Raw genomic sequence first — 16,769 nt, 5'->3', positions numbered from 1 at the left:
AAAAAAGCAACGTCTGGAGAAGTGGACGAAAGGGCAGGAGAAACGCAGACCGCAGGGATTTGGCCTGCCAGTGGTTCTGGGGCTCAGCATCGGCACCCCATAACTGTAATGTCAGCACTAACGAACCCGCTGAACTAGGCATCAGCCTGTCCCCTGCGGTGGGCCTTTTCCAGGGACAGCAATGAATGATGGACACTGGCACCCATCATTCATTTCCATTCTTAACCCTGTCACCCTCCCTAAGCCCCGGTTTGTTTGAACCAGGATTCAAATAAGGTCCACACACCAAATGGTTAATTAACGTAGAAGATTGATATGTAGTCTTTTTAATATATAGGTTTCTCCTCCATCCCTGTCTCTCTCTGCCCTTCCCCGCTGCCCCCATGCCCCATCTCTTGCCCTGCCTCTCTTTGTCTCCCTCTCCCCTCCCATCTGCCTCTGATCGTCTGTCTGTCTGTCTCTCTGTTTCATGACTATGCCTTTGTTGAAGAAGCAGGGTAGTTTATCTTGGGAGATTCCCACAGTCCTGAGACTCTATTTTAACTCGGTCCCTAAGTAACTATATATATATATGTAATTTAAACACACATATAAAAACCATTGTACTATGTCAAGGCCACGGACATTTGGGGCTGCATGCTCTCCGTGGTGGGCCGTGGTGCGCACTGGAGGGTGCTGAGTGGCACCCCTGACCCCCACACATCGGACACCGGGAGCACCCGGAGGAGTGACTCTGGGAGGGCTGTTACGCAGTCAGTCATTTGTTGAGGGTGCCCTGGGATCAGCACCGAGCGGGTAAGGAACAGGCTGGACAGGGGGCATTGAGCTGCCATGCATCCTTGCCCAGTTTCCTGGGAGCTATGGAGCTGGGGTGGCCCCGAGTTGTCCCCAGCTGAACAGAGATGGCGGGGCCATTGTGCACCAGCGTGGGTGCACAGGCCACTCAGGAAGGGCCTGACCTTGGCTGAGGTTGACCCTGCAGGTGACAACTGAGCCATTTGCTGGCAGCGCCATCAGTGGTTGAGATAATACATCCCCATTTAAGGGGTCGGTGGCCCCACAGTGTCACCAGAATGAAAGAACACGGATGGGAATGACGGGGGCGGGGTCTGAAGCCCCAGGCCGGCTGCAGGGGCTGTGAGTTCTGCCTGGGGGAAGCAGTGGGCAGAGAAGGCCCAAGTTTCCCTTTCCAAGCACCTTCTACGAGGCGAACGTGGACAGAGGCATCACTTGTCTGCAAAGATGACATGGTTCAGCGACTGAGTGTGTGCCTGGGGGAGCCATGCAGGTAACGAGAGACACCTTCTGTAGAAAACTTAATAAAACCAGGTACAAATCAGTCGGCTTTCTAATTTGTAACAGTGTCACTGAGGTATAATCCCCATACCTTACAATGCACCCCTGTAAAATGTACCCTTCGGTGCTTTTTGGTGTAGCCACAGAGTGTGCAGCCATCACCACGTGCTAACACCCTCGCCAAACAGAAGGGAGACGCCACCATCCCTGCAAGCGCTGCCATTGTGCCCGACGCGACCACGAATCTACTGTTTGTCTCCGGGGACTTGCCCGTTCTGGATCTTTCACGTAGATAGAATTGTGCAGTCGGTGGTCTTCCTGGCTTCTCTCACCTGGCCTGATGTTGTCAAGGTTCACCCACGTTGTGCTTCACTCCTTTCAGTGGCTGACTCGTATGCCAATGTCTCGGAGATGATATTGGTTGAGCCATTCACCCATCAGTGCACATTTGGGTGGTTTCCACCTACGGCTATTGTCCATTATAATAATGCTGCCATGAACGTTTGTGTACAAGATTTTACGTGGACGTATGTTTTCAGTTCTCTTAGGTAGACCCCGAGGGCCGGAAGTGCCGGGTCACAGGGTAACGCTGTGTTTACCTTTCCAGGAGCCGGCAAACTCTTCTCTGAAGCGGCTGCCCCGCTTTCCATCCCTGCCAGCAGCGGACGACAGTCCCGATTTCTCCACATCCTCGTCAACACTTGTGTCTGTCTTTTCCACGCTAGCCATCCTGGTTGCTGTGCAAGCTGGCTCACTGGGGTTTTAGTTTACCTTCCCCTAGTGACGGGTGATGCTGAGCGTCTTTTCCTGTGCTTATTGCCCATTTATAGGTTGTCTTTGGGGGAATGTACTTCGCCCATTTTAAAGTTTGATCGTCTTTCTATTGTTGCATTGTAAATATTCTTCGTAGTTCTGGATACAGGTCCTGCACTGGATACATTATTGGCACAGATTTTCCTCCCGCTCCATGACTTGTCTTTTCACTGTATTGTCATCACCTTTGGGATGCAACAGTTTTTAATTGGGGTGAAGTCCACTTTCCCTATTGTTTCTTTCATTGCCACTTGGCTATCGTTTCTAAAAACCATTGCCTGATCCGAGATTGTGAAGATTCCCCACTATGTTTTCTTCTGGGAGTTTTATAGTTTTAGCTCTTATATGTAGGTCTTGATTCATTTTAAGTGGAAGTGTATGGCATGAGGTAAGGGTCCAGCCTCATTCTCTGGTGTGTGGGTGTGTGATCGCCTCCACCTGGTTTATGGAAAAGACTGTCTTTCCCAACTGGATGATCTTGGCACCTTGTCCACATTCACTAGCTGTACGGCTTTGAGCAGGTTACCGGACCTCTCTGTGCTTCGCCATCTCAGGTGTAAAATGTGGGCGACAAATATCTGCCTCGTGGGGCTGTGGCAAGGATGAAATAAGCAAACACTGTGAAGGACTTCACTGCCTATAGTAAGTGCTCAATAAACATTAGCTACCACTATGAGTCTAATATTATTTAAGCCTCGCAACAGCCCTGATGTTAGGCGTTCTCAGCCCTGCGAGCACACAAGATGCTCCTAGGGAGAGAGCCAACCAGTGAAAGTTCAGGCACAGGGCGAGACCCCGTCGGGTGGGCAGCGTGCTGAGACCACCGGGTTTGGAGCCCCGCTGTGTGACCTGTTGTAGAATGGGAACCCCCCGGCCTCCTTTGCAGGATGGCTCTGAGGACCACGTGAGGTCACCTGTGTGGATGTGGCTGCCCTGGTTCCTATGACTGCTGTAACAGATCGCCACACCTTCCAAGGCTTAAGACCACACAGATGTTACTATATTGCAGCTCTGGAAGTGAGAAGCCCTAAAATGAAGAGGTCGGCGGGGCTGCATTCTTCCTGGAGACTAGAGGAGAATGTTTCTCTGCCTTTCGACTCTCTAGGGGCCACCCCCATTCCCTGGCTCGCGGCTTCCTCCACCTCCAAAGGCAGCAGTGTAGCGCCTTCCCAGCTCTCTCTCTGATACCTGCTTCTGTCCTCGCCTCTCCTCCGACTCTCCGGCCTCCCTCTTAGAAGGATCTTTGTGACCACAGCGGGTGCTCTGAATCATCAGGACAGTCTCCCCGTCTCAAGAACCTGACTTCGATCACATCTGCAGAGTCCCTTTGCCGTGTGGGTCGCACACTCATAGGTTTTGGGGATTCGGTCATGAACACCTTGCAGCCATTGTTCTGCTGACCGCAGTGACCACAGCGCAGTGACCTGCCAGGCACTGTGCCCTATGTGCCACTCTCAGGGACAGCGTGTTCCTGTTTCATCAGTGGGGCACCAGAGGCCCCCCAGGCACGGCGGCAGAGGCAGGGCCGGGACTGAGGGGGTCCGGCTGGCCTGGCCACACCCTACACATCTCCCCTGGGGGAGCGGCGGGGCAGCAGCCGGGACCCAGGGGGCACCAGTCACATCGAGCTGCCAGATCCATCCTGACACGCAGTAAACAAACCGACTGACCGTGGGGGCAGAGACAGTGAGAGGAGGGTGGTCTCCCAGGGGGCAGGATGGCCGAGACAAAGGCCTCACTCAGGACAGGAACATGTGGAATCAGCAAGGGGCCTTGTGGGGCAGAAGGCTCCCGCTGGTGGAGAGGCCTGAGAGAGCCTGGAATGCCGGTGTCTGACCTGGTCCCGTAGGCAGTGGGGGGCCACAGCAGGGGTGTGAGCGGAGGGTTAACGCGAGGAAGACGTATGTTAGGAAGGCTCCCCTCACAGGCCTAAATGCCCCTGGTCTTCACTCAAGGCAGCCTTTCTATTCCCCTGCTCAGGGCTCAGGGCATTCCTGGGAGCCACCTGGCCCTGTCCCTTTGGAAAGCATCCGTGCCTCTTTCCTGTGCCTGGGGACCCCTTGGCGGCCGGAAGCAATGCATTGTAATGTTGGCCTCCAGGATTTCCGTTAGCGACCCAGGGGCTGGACAGGTCTTTGTGAAAACCCTCCCCAGAGAGCCCTGTGCTGCCGGCCAGGGTCAGGCCCTGGAGGCAGCAGGAGGGGGATTCATTCAAAGCGAATGGGGAGAGGGTTTTGCAGGAAGTGGATGTTCTGTGCTTATTGGGCCGGAGCCCTGTGGAGTCCTGTATACTAGCCCCCGACTCCGGGTGTGGGGCGCCTCTCCACACCCTCTGCAGCCAGTGGGTGCTGACCTGGGCTCTGACCTGAAGGTGCACCCGTTTCCTGACCCCAGCTGGCCATTGGCTCCTCTGCTCTTTGCAACCAGTAGAAATGATATCTGGCCTGTCAGGGACCTCAGTGGGAACTGTGTCCCCTTCTCCTCAGAGGACCCTGTTGCTCCCTGTCCCCTACGCCCACCTGCTAGGGGCTGGGGACACAGTCCCGGCCCTGAGGATGTGAGGGAGGGTGGACTGTGAAAGGTAACCATGACGGTCCTGCCTTGGCCCTCTACCATGACAGCCAGGTCTTGTCACTCCAGGCCTCAAACTGGCGTCTGGCTGAGGCAGAGACACACACTGGGCCAAACAGAATTTTGTATAAAAACAGTGTCTGCCCCGGGCCTGGCAGACTGGGGCCTTGGTGAGTGAATGGCAGAGGACAGGGGGAAGAGTCAGGGAGTGAGGGTACCCTGCTCTTACCCCATGGTCTGCCACCTCCCGAAAGGCTCTGCGAGTCAAGGCCACAGTACCCTGGGGGGTGCGACCTGCCCTGCCTCTGCCTCCAACACCAAGCCAAGGTCACGGGGCATTTCCTGTCACCGAACTTCCAAGGCCAGTTTGTGTTCTCTGTGGCCTGGAACCAGGGCCCCTGGACGTTGTGTTGAGAAACTTAGTGAGGGTTGGGGGGTGGCCGGGCTTGGGGAGGGTGGCAGGGACCTGATTTCTGTCCTAGGACAACTGCAGGAAAGTGCTCTGAGCCCCCCAAGCCTGGCCCCTCGGTCTCACCACCTGGAACAGCCTGTCCCTGTTCTGTCCATCCACACCCACTGGCTGGGGACACTTGGATATGAGCTGATAGTCCTGTTTTCATTACTGCTGAGCCACAAACGGACTGGGATGTTTCCATCCGCCTACAAAGTGCCTCTGAGTTCTGCTTGGATTCCTGCAGACCTCAGCAAAACGGGGCGGTGGGGGGAACCAACCAGATGGAACGAGTTGGAAGTCTGGCTGTGTGACCTTGAGCAAGGGGCATGCCCCTCTGAGCTTCATGGCCTCACTTGGAAAGTATCCCCCTGCCCCCAGAGGTGATGCTGAACAGCTGTGGGTCTCCCGCACCCTCAGTCCAGGTGAAGGAGGATAGGGCACCCATGGCTGCGCTTTCCATCGCCGGGGAAATCAACCACCTCCCTGCCCATGGGGCGTTGGTCACCTTGGCCGCCATCAGACAGTTCCGGAAAATGAGAGTGGCTGCTAACCGAGGACTTGCTGCTGTGTGCAGACCTGGGCCAGGCCGCCGCACCAGCCTCTGGTTTGGTCCTCACTGTCCCCGGAGGCAGGCGCTCTTATCGCCACTTTACAGATGAAACACACCCCCTGGGAGGGGGCGAGGCCCCAGCTGGTCAGGTGGGACAGGGACGGGAGCAAAGACGTCTGTCTTCACCTTCTTTGAGGGTTCTGTAGATCCCCTCCTCAGTGTAGGCACAGTGCTGCCCTCAAGAAGATTCTAGAAAAAAAGTTAAGCAGTAAATGAAATGATTTCCAGTTGTGGATGAGCTATGTGGGGGACCTCCTATGGGCAATCAGGGAGTACCTCTCAGAAGAGGTGACATTCTCATCTACACAACGCTGAGCCCTGAGAACAAGACAGAGCTTTGTGTCGAGAGGGGACAAACACTCCAGTTGCTGCTGGGACAAACGCTCTGCTGAGAGGCTGGAGTGGCCTGCCCCCCTGGAGGGCGGTGGATGTGGAAGGGGAGGGCAGACCCTCGCCTCGAAAGCAGGAAAGCCAAGTGTGTTCTGTCTGAGCCCACCCCACGCAGGGTGCTCTGGGGGAGACAAAGACGCTAAATCAGGCTTCCTGCCTTTGAGGAAATTCCAATTAGATGTGAGGTGCGATGTGGAGGTGTGATAAGGTGACTAACAATGGGAGGCCAGGGAAGAAAGTGAGCAGGACCGGGCTGGCCTGTGAGGGTGTGGGAGGGGCGCCCAGAGGTGGGTGAGGCCCTACTCCGGCCAGGGACAGGAGAGAGACTTCCTCCGGGCCTCTGGTCTGGACAAGGTGGGGGGGGGGGGGGGGGGTGAGGAAGGCGGGGAAGGCGTGGTCAGGACCCTGACAAGAGGGGATATCCAGGCTGTTTTATGAGTTTCCTATGGCTGTCGAAACAAATGACCACGGACGTAAAACATTACAGATTTATTCTGCAGCTCAGAAATCGGACCCAGGCCTCACTGGGCCGAAATCGGGGTGTTCGCAGGCCTGCGTTCCCTGCGGAGGCTCTTGGGGGGGAATCCGTGACCTTGCTTTTGCCATCTTCTAGAGGCTGCTCGCATTCTTTGGCTCGAGGCCCCTCTCCCTTCTTCAGAGCCAGCAGCGTTAGGCCCTTCGCGTCTCCCTCTGACCCTGGCTCTCCTGCCTCCTCCTTCTCAGGACCTTGTGGTTACACCGGAGTCACCCAAGTAATGCAAGACAATCTTCCCGTTTCAAAATCCTGCGCTTAATCTATCTGCAAAGTCCCCTTTGCCATCTAAGGTCACATATTCCCACGGACGTGGACACTGTTGCGGGTCATTATTCAGCTAACCACACACTGATGTGAAGGTTGGTCTTCTGGGCTGGGAACAAGGTCAGGGGGGGTGTGACAAGGAAAGCTGCTGCCTCCAGCGACTGGAAGCGGATGAGGAGCCACAGAGAACCCCTATGGGCTGTGACCGCTACACACAGCTGACACAGACAGGTGGGGTGCGATGTGAACATGGAAGCCCCAGACTTTGGAATGAGATACCCTGGCTTGGCCTCTCACCAGCTGTGTTACCTGGGGCTGGTCACTCCACCTCTCTGAGCTTCACTCTCTGCAGGTGAAGCCTGGGAGCATGAGAGATCCACCTTGCAAGGGCTTGGAAGAATCAATTGGATCACATTATAAACTGCATGCCACAGTGGCCAGGGCATAGTTATGCTCACCCTGCCCAGGGAATTCACTGTATCCTATAGTAGGTACCTGGTGGGTGGGTGTCGAATGAATGAGCAAGTGCGGTGGGGGTAACCAGTAGGAGGACCCAGGCCTTGTGCAGGAGAAGGGCCTCTGTCCAGGCTCAGAGCCACCAGCTGGGGTTGGGGTCGGGGACAGAGGCCTGGAGCTCAGCTGGGGCCCCTGCTCTCCCAGAGGTGCCCCTTCCACAGGGAAGTTCCTTTAATCCGATGAATGTTGGGAGCTGGCTGCGCACCAGCCTGCTGGGGACAGGGAGCCTCGGAGCCCACAGGCCAGGCTGTGACCACTGGATGAATAGGGGCCTCCTGCCCGGAGGCTGCTGTCCAGGGGACAGCCCCAGGCTGTGGATTGGCTAGTGCTCCTGGCAAGTGTCCACAGGCCCAGGGCCACGAAGTCCCTGAACCACCAGGAGCCATGTGACTAAGAGAAGTGGACGCAGAAAGACATAATGAGCAGAGACGGGGCTGCCTTTCTGCTTGGGACTCCCAGAGTCTCCCGCAGAGCAGCCCCCACTGGCAGACGCCAGCCACCCGGAGTAGCCACAGGCCTGATTCTTGGCACAGGCGACCGGTGCCTGGAGAAGCCATGACTCACCCCAAGATTGTTTTACTGAGTACCTGCTATGTGCCGGGCCTGCGTCAAGGCTAGAGAGAGCCGATGTAGCCTGGGGGTGAAGAACGCGTGCCGAGAGCCAGGGTGCTGGAGTGTCAGTCCTGCCTCCGGCATGTGCTAGCTGGGTGACCCATAAACGCTCCATGCCTCAGTTTCCCCACCTGTCAATCGAGGATAGAATAGTGCTGTGTGTGCACCAAGGATCTCCTAACAGAGTAGTGACAGGCGTGCCCCTGCCAGTGGAGGCCGTGGGGTGTGCTCCAGTCTCCCCTTCTCCCCGCTCGCTGGCTTGGCACACAGTTCAGTCCGACCCACACCTGTTAAGTCCCACCTAGGACCGGGGGTGGGAGTGAAGCAGACAAGGAAGATATGACCCTGGCTGGAGAGAAGGGACGGCCACCCCGGGAGCAATTGCATCCACAGTGGATTGAGATTTACTTCCCAAAATGGTGGACTGACACATCGTGATCCTTAGGATGGGCTCCTGCACGGGCTGAGTCCGCACCCTGGGGCTTGATGGAAATTCTGCATCTTGAACTGACCATGGGCCCCGGGCCTCCCCTCGAGGACTCCATGCTTGTCTGTGTGGCACGGGTGTGGGCGTGGGTGCAGGAGGCAAACCCGGGCGCCCCATTGGCCTGCTGTCTGGGGAGACCTTGGGAAGGGGGTGTCTGGGGGGCTGAGCTGTGTAAGATGACCTGACTCTCCAGAAGCAGACTGCAGGAGGCTGGCATTGCAGGGGTGGGGACAGCTGTTTGCAGGGCTGCGCCAGGAACAGCCAGCTGGGGACTGTGCACGCTGGCTGGGTGGATCCGGGACGCCACGGCCTGGGTCAGACCCAAGAGACGAACTGCCTCTATCCTCAATATTTGTAATGCTCCGAATGACCAGCTGGCTCTGCTCTAAACACTTTCCACACATCCACTCATTTACTGAGCCAATAACCTGGGGTGGAAGTTGTGATGGTGACTCCATTTTACAGATGGAGGAAGGGAGGTGCGGCAAGGCGGAGTGAAGTGACTTGCCCCATGTCACTCAGTTCCTGCCTGGTTGAGCCAGGGTTTAATCCCAGGTACCCTGGTTACAGAGCCTTTGCTTTAGGCCAGTCTCCAAACTGCCTCTCTGGGGACACTAGGAAGCCACAGATGGTTGAGAGCAGGGGAGTGGTATGAGCAAAACGGAGTTTTGGAAGGCTGGGGGTGGCAGCAGCATGCTGATGGGTTGGTTGGGGAAACACATGTCTGTGTGTGGGGTGAGGTGGGGGTTGGGGGTGGGAAGGGCAGGGGAACAGGCTTCTAGGGGAGACTGTCCCCCATCCAGGCAGGAAGTGGTGTGATGGCCAAGGGAGGGGTCAGCAAGGCTGAGACACAGCCAAGGAGCTCCGTGTCAGGAGAATTCCAAGAAGGAGGATGAGGTGTGCCCACAGCCGGCTCAAGGGGCCCAGGGTATGGCGGCAGCCTGGGAACAGAGGCCTGCTCAGAGCTGTGTGCGAGGTTTCCCTGGCTTGTTTTCGCTAATTTTCTCTTACCTCCTCTTTTCCTGTGAGTCAAAGCAGACGCACACGGAGTCCCTGGGAACTCCCTGCTGACCGGACTTCCATGCAGGCCAGGTCAGGAGGAAGGGGACCCCCTGTGGGGCCACATCCTGCTCCCCATTGGGAGCCCAGGCTCTCAGCACAGGCTCAGGGGAACATCCCTGGCCTCCCTTCCCCTCAGAACTATTAAAAACCAGCTGGAGCCAGGAAGAGAATGAGAGAAGCTCACTCTGCAAAGAAGGTCAGAGGCACATCTGCCTGTGGTGGGTATCGGAGGGGAGCTGGCCTGCTCACCCAGCCTCACAGGCGGAGACGTTGGCCAGCCTGGGCTGGCAGCTGACCTGGGCGGGTTTCTTCACCTCTTCTGGTTTCCTTCTTCGTAAACACGAGGAGACTAATTATAATAAAGGTTAAAAGATTCCCCTCTGATGGGATTGTCTTGAAGGGAATGAATGAGAAGGTCAGAGGGGCACTACGGACTCACTCCCGTTTTCCCTGGCAGGGTTTTGTGTGAGAGACCGGGGAGCCCCAGTCACAAAGCCAGCTGTTCGTGGTTCAGCAAATGTTTGTTGAGTACCTACTACGTGCCTGGCAGTGTTCCAGGCATAGGGGAAAGAGCCACGCCTGGGAATAAGCAGGCAAAACCCGTAAACATCTCCGACGTGTGTTCTGGGGGCTGGGAGCCCTGCCCTGTGCTAAGCTCTCCGCCATGTCTGTCTCATCTGACCTGCACGGAAGCCCTGGAAGGGGTGCGCTTATCACCGGGTTACCCTGCTCCCCTTTTAACATCAGGCAAAATTCATACCACAGAAAAGTCACCAATTTAACCACTTTAAAGTGTACAATTCGGTGGCATTTAGGACACTCAAAGGTTGTGCAACCATTACCTAAACCTAATTCCAGATCATTTCATCACCCCGAAAGGAGACCTTGTACCCCCTAGTGGCTACTCCTGGCGCCCCTCCCCCAGCCCCTGGCAACCCATTTGTCTTGTTTCTGTGTCTACGGATGTGCCTGTCCCGCACCTTGTACAGAACGGAGTTCTCCACTTTGGGGCCTTTGGGTCTGGCTTCTCTTACTTAGAAGAGTAAGAGACACCATGAAAACCATGGTGCTTTCATGGTTCATCCATGTTGTAACATGTGTTAGGACCTCACTCTGTTTTTTAAAATTTGAATTAATTGGGGTGGCATTGGTTAATAAAATGATATGTTTCAGGTGTATAATGCTGTAACACACCATCCGTTTGTTGATTGTACTGTGTGCTCCTCACCCCAAGTCAGGTCTCCCTCCATCACCCTTTACCCGCCCTTTACCCACTTCTTCCGCCCCACCCCCTTTCCTTCTGGTACTGTCGTCTGTGTCTACCAGCTATTTTTTCTTTAATCCCTTCACCTTTTTCATGCAGCCTCCCAACCCCTCCCCTCTCTGAAAGCTGCCAATCTGTATTCTGTCTCTATAAGTCTGTTTCATTTTTGTTTATTAGTTTATTTTGTTCATTAGATCCCACACATAAGTGGGATCATGTGGTGTTTGTCTGACTGGCTTATTTCACTCAGCATATATAATATTCTCCAGGTCCACCCACATGGTCACAAAGGGCAAGATTTCCTTCTTTTTTATAGCCAAGTAGTATTCCACTGTGTAGACTTACCACAGCTTTTTAAAAAAGTATTTATTTATATTTTTAGAAAGAGGGGGGAAGGAAAGGAGAAAGGGAGAGAAACAATGTGTGGTTGCCTCTTGCGCTCCGCCTACGGGGAACCTGTCCTGCAACCCAGGCGTGTGCCCTCACTGGGAATCGAACCGTACCACAGCTTTTTTATCCACTTGTCCACTGGTGGGCACTTGGGCTGCTTCCAAATCTCGGCTCTTGTAAATAATGCTGCGACGAACAGAGAGATGGGCGTATTCTTTCGAATTAGCATTTCTAGTTCTTCAGATACATTCCCAGAAGTGGGATCGCTGGGTCAAAAGGCAGGTCCATTTTTAATTTTTTGAGGAATCTGCACACTGCTTCCCGAAGTGGCTGCACCCGTCTGCGCACCCACCAGCACTGCGCGGGGGCTCTCTTTCTCCGCATCCTCGCCAGCACATCGCTCTTTATGGCCAAACGCTACTCCATGGTGTAGACAGACCCCACTCTGTTTATTCAGTCTGTTGACGGACCCCTGGCTTATTTCCACTTTCTTGTCCCTGTTTTGAAGATAAACCAGCTCTGGCTCCAGGTTAACACTCGCCCGTGACCCGGCAACTCCACAGTTAGCATTTACCCATGGGAATGGGGCCGGGCGTCCGCACCAACGGCTATGCAGGGATGTCCGTAACAGCCCCAGTCATAGTGACCCCCACACTGGAAACACTCCAGACACCCATCCACAGGGGACGGACAAACGCACTGCGGTGTCATCACAGAATGGAATACAACCCATCAATAAAAAGGAAGGGATGACCGATTCACCCGATAACTTGAAAGAATCTCAGAAACCGTATGCTGAGTGGAAGAAGTCAGACGCAAGTGCTTGCCGCATGAGTCGGTTTGTGTGAGGTTCCAGAAAGGCCAGGGCCACAGGGATGGAGAGCAGAGCTGTGCTCTTCGGGGACTGGCATGGGGACCGGCTGGGGAGGGGCACCTGGGAAGAGTTTTGGGGTGATGGAGATGTTGATTATTTTGATGGGGGGGTCACTATGTGAGTGTGTACACGTGTAAAATTTACTTAAAATGGCTGCATTTTGTTGTATAAATTATGTCTCCATAAAGTCCGTTCAGGAAAGAAACTGCGCCCTGACTGGGATGGCTCTCACATTTGATTCTCGGGCAGGGCACGTGCCTCAGTTGTGAGTTTGGTCTCTGGTCAGGGCGTGTACAAGAGGCAAGAGATAGATGTTTCTCTCTCTCCTTCTCTCCCTCCATTCACTTCTCTCTAAAATCAATAAGCCTGCCCTCAGGTGAGGATTTTAAAAAAAGGGAAGCAACAACGTGTCCCAGGCTCACACACCCACAGTCTTCTTCCCTGTCCACCACCAGGCTCCTGTTCTCTGGACCAGGAAGCGGAGGTCCCCTTACTCTGCCTGGCCCCTGAGTCGGCAGCAGCTTTGAGCCCACAGTGCTTGGTGCACGGGAGACTGTGGGCAGAAGTGTGGCTCAGCACTGCCCCTCGGGACTGGAAGCTAGGTCTCCACCCGGGTCCTCCTCGCCCCGGTGACCTAGACTTGTCTGTGCGGCTGGGCAAGGTCAGCTCGGCGGCACCTCGTGAGCTCATCACTTTCCTCCTGCAGTCCCTCAGCTGCCCTTTGATCTGGCTCCCTTCTCTGTCTGCCTCACAGATCAGGACACTGAGGCTCAGAGAGGTGAGGTCCCCTAACCTGGTCTCACAGCTGGCAGATGGAAGACCCAGGACTGAAACGCAGGCCACAGGCGGCTGGTCCAAGCGCATGTCCAACATGCAGACTTCCCCTTTGCGCAAAGCACTGGCCCAGAGTGAATCGGAGTCAAAACCTAAGACACTGATGCTGAGACGTGCGGCACTTGGTGTCCGGGTGCCTGGGGAGACCAGAGGCAGTGAGGGCAGCTGGCTGGCGAGGGCCTGCAGTGGCCTGGGATGGCCTAGGGGATCTCTGTGGGGGAGAGGCTGGGTGTCACATGCACTGCGTGTGTCTGTTTCTGTGTGTTTTTCTTGTGTCTACCTTCCAATGTCCCCGTGTCTATCTGTCTCTGTGTGTGCCGGCCTCTCGCTGGGGTCGCCGTGTCCGTCTCTCTGTGTCTCTGATTGTTCCTGCCTCCATCCCTGCCTCTGTCTCTCTGCCTCCATCTTGGCCTGGTGTCTCTGCGTCCGTACAGTCAGAATCGTCACACCCCCTCCCTGCCTCTGGCTCTTGTGGGAAGAAAACTCTTGTCTGGGCGGGGGCTTGAGTGAGGGCGACAGGCCTGCCCTGACCTGGTGCGGCTTCTTCCCAAGCCAGCTCTGGCGCCTCTGGGCTGGCGGGAAGAGGCATTCAGCCCAGGGAGGCTGGGGCCTGGGAGGCTGGGGCCTGGCCGGCAGGCCTTTCCTGAGATGGGACTGCCTGCTCCCATCCCCGATAGCTGGCTGGCTTTCTTTTTTGACACCTTTGGGATGGACACTCCCTGGGTTTCTGGGGCCCTCAGCCTAAGGGAAGACCCCTGCCTCCTGCCCCCCAGGCAACCAACCATCCTCTGTGCCCTGGGGTTCTGTGGGAGGGGAGGAGGTGGGGTTGGCCACCCCACCCTAGTGCTACCTCTGTCCTTTCAGGACTCTCCTCGTCACCATCCCCCTCCACCATTGTCCTCCTTTCCCCCACCCTCCACCACTCACCCACTTCATCTGCACTTCTCAGCACCTGTTTGAATGAGCTGCTCCTGAGGCCCTAACCGCTTAGAAGGTGGAGGCCAAGGGCCATGCCCCCGAGGTCAGAGCCCCCAGGACGACACTAGCCTGAGCTGGGATCCGGAGCCACCAGCCTGCCTGGATGAGCCTGCTCTAGGAGCCTGTCAAAAAGACAGGCAGCCCAAGGCCAAGCGTGGCCTTGGAGTCCACCAGCCCTGGTTCCCAGCCCCTCCCCTCTATGCCCTTTATAGCACGTCTCCAGGTTCAAGGTCATCACCTCCAACTGGAGCTGAGAGGGCAGAGCCTATGGCGTAGCCAGGAAAGCTGAGACCACAGATGGGGCCCAGGGCCACACGGACATGTTCACTAAGCATCGGCTCGTTGCGACCCACCAGGCACCTTGACTGGCAAAGGCGGTGCTCTACCCCGAGCGGCTGCCCCTCATGTGAAGGTAGGCCTGTGCTCAAGGGTTTGCAGGGTGCCTCACCAGGTGTTCTTCCAGCCGGCACTCGTGAACGCCAACACGTGCAGGTGAGCTGCCCTGTGTCCCCCGCTCCCAAGATTCCGTCGAGGGCAGGTAGTTCTCATGCTGGAGCTGCACGGAGACGACTCTCCCCTCGTTCGCTTAGGCCAGTGTGGGAAGGTGCTTGGCCTGGCGGAGGGAAAGGCGGCAGGCAGGGCTGGCTGCCTGCCCGGAGGAGGGGCCTGTTTGGGGTAGAACACACTTGGCCCCCTCCCCACCTCTGATGTGTCAGAAGCTGTATGCATGTCCTTGGCCCAGCCTGAAGGCTGGCACTGGAGGCCGCACATCGGGGTCCGGGCAGCTGGGAGGGTGACAGCTGGGCCCTGCCCTGGGGACAGGTTCTGACATGTCCCTTTCCAGGGTGGAGGTAGAATTGGCATGGAGGCAAGAGGGGGCTCTGGGAGGGCTGGGGGTGGGGCGTGGGGGCAGCTGGGGTTCCGACTGTCCTGAGTCCAAGCCCAGGCTTGTCCTGGGTGTGCTGGCAAACGCCGGACACGCCCCTCCCCTCATCTGCAGAGGGCTGAGGATACTCGCGGCTCTGGGTTGTTTCGAGAGTGAAGCACGCGGTCCTGAGTGAAGTTGAACGAAGGCTTTTCCCCACGGCATGTGGTGCAGTGACCTCCTTTCACACACCAGCTCTACGAGGTCAGTGCGGTTGTTATAGTTACTTCCGTTTCACAAATGAGGAAGTCGAGTCACAGAGAGCTTCAGACATTCTCTCCGGTCGTCAGCAGCAGGGCTGAGATGCTGCTGCGTCAAGTTCCGGCACCTACCTGGCTGGTCTCCTACTGGGATTTATGGGCTCCCCAAGGCCACATTTCTGCAGCTGGCAGGGAGCCCACTGAATAAACAGATGGGGAATCAATGAGTGAATGAACGACTGTTAAGCCGTGTGACCCCAGACAAGCCTCCTCACCTCTCTGGGCGTTTGTTTCAGTATCTGTCAGGTAAGGGATGGGCACAGCCAGCTCTGAAAAGCTTTTAGGCCAAACTCCAGGAACCCAGTGAAAAGAAATGCAGGTCAGGGCCCGAGCACAGGGACTTTCCAAATTCCCTGGTCATTTTTAGCCTTGCTCCCAGGCGACAAGTGACCCTTGCTCTGTCCTCGGCCCGGCCAGCTCTCGGCGAGTTCTTTTTCTGGCTGTATGAACTCAAGCCGCGTGCACAGCAGAAGTTAAACTCAAGAGGGCTGCACACGTGGCCGGGGCGGGAAGCCGGAGCAGATGGCGGGCCACCTGTTGGAGGGTGGCTGTGAATCAGCGGCTCCCACCCAGCCGCCCCTCTGCCACCCATTCCCCTCCCTCCTCCCCGCTTCTGAGTTTGCCTGTCCCAGCTCCCTGCTGGGCCCCCACAGAACCCATGGGGGGGGGGCTCTCGCAGCGAGGGGAACCAGCTGAGACCGGCAGGGAGACAAGCATTTCCTTTGGAGCCTGGGGCCTGAAGGCTGGGGCAGGGCCAGACCCTGAGCAGATAGAGGATCTGCCACAGGGTCTGGGGCGAAGGGAAGTGCTGTCTGACTGCTACTGGGCATGCGCTTAGGACTTCAGGGTCTCAGCTTTTGCCACTGTCCCCTGCCGCCAGGTCAACCCTAACTGCCAACTCAGGAGCCCTGGGTCTCTGGGGCAGCCCAGACACTGCCGGCCACATCCCTTTGGCCCCAAAGCCATGGCTAGGAATGGGTTGTTCAAATCAAAGTCATTAATCTTGGTTAACACTAGGGAATCGCAACTCAGTTCAGAAACGACCTTCCCTGCTGCTGCTTCTCACAGCCTGACCTTCCCGCATATTTTAGGGACACAGTACCACGTTCTCGTGAGAGCGCTGTCAGTGCCTGTCCCTCTGCTTTCCCTCAGCAGAACAGTTGTAGCTTTTCTCTTAATTCAACTGGCCTGTCTTCCCTCTCTGCCTTCCTTTTTTGTGTGTGTCCCCAGGAGCAAATCCTTCCTTCCTGCCGCCAGTCACCTCGTCCATCCACTCATTCTTCCTCTTCCTTCCCTCCACCCATTCATCCATCCACTCACCCACACACCCACCTAACCCTTCATTCTGGTACCCTGTAGGTGCTCAATAAACTGCAGTTGAGTGAGTATATGATGAGTTTCTCCAAGCAATTTGCTAGTGACCTTATTATGAAAAAGAGAAAAGAAAGATTCACCTGGAATAAGTGGTTTCTGGCTGAATGAGTTCCTCAGACCTCCCCTCATTCATCCATTCACTTATCCACTGGTTCATTATCCAGCAGACAGTTGAGTGCCTCCCGACTGCCAGCCATTATACTAGGTTGTGGTGGTGGAGATAGAGTTGAGCAGAAACAGATGTCTGGCCCTTACCCTCA

This window comes from Sturnira hondurensis, unplaced genomic scaffold (genome assembly GCF_014824575.4).
Source record: "Sturnira hondurensis isolate 20B ecotype Veracruz unplaced genomic scaffold, ASM1482457v3 Scaffold0002597, whole genome shotgun sequence".
Classification (NCBI taxonomy): Eukaryota; Metazoa; Chordata; class Mammalia; order Chiroptera; family Phyllostomidae; genus Sturnira; species Sturnira hondurensis.
Note: the sequence above shows the minus strand (reverse complement) of the source record.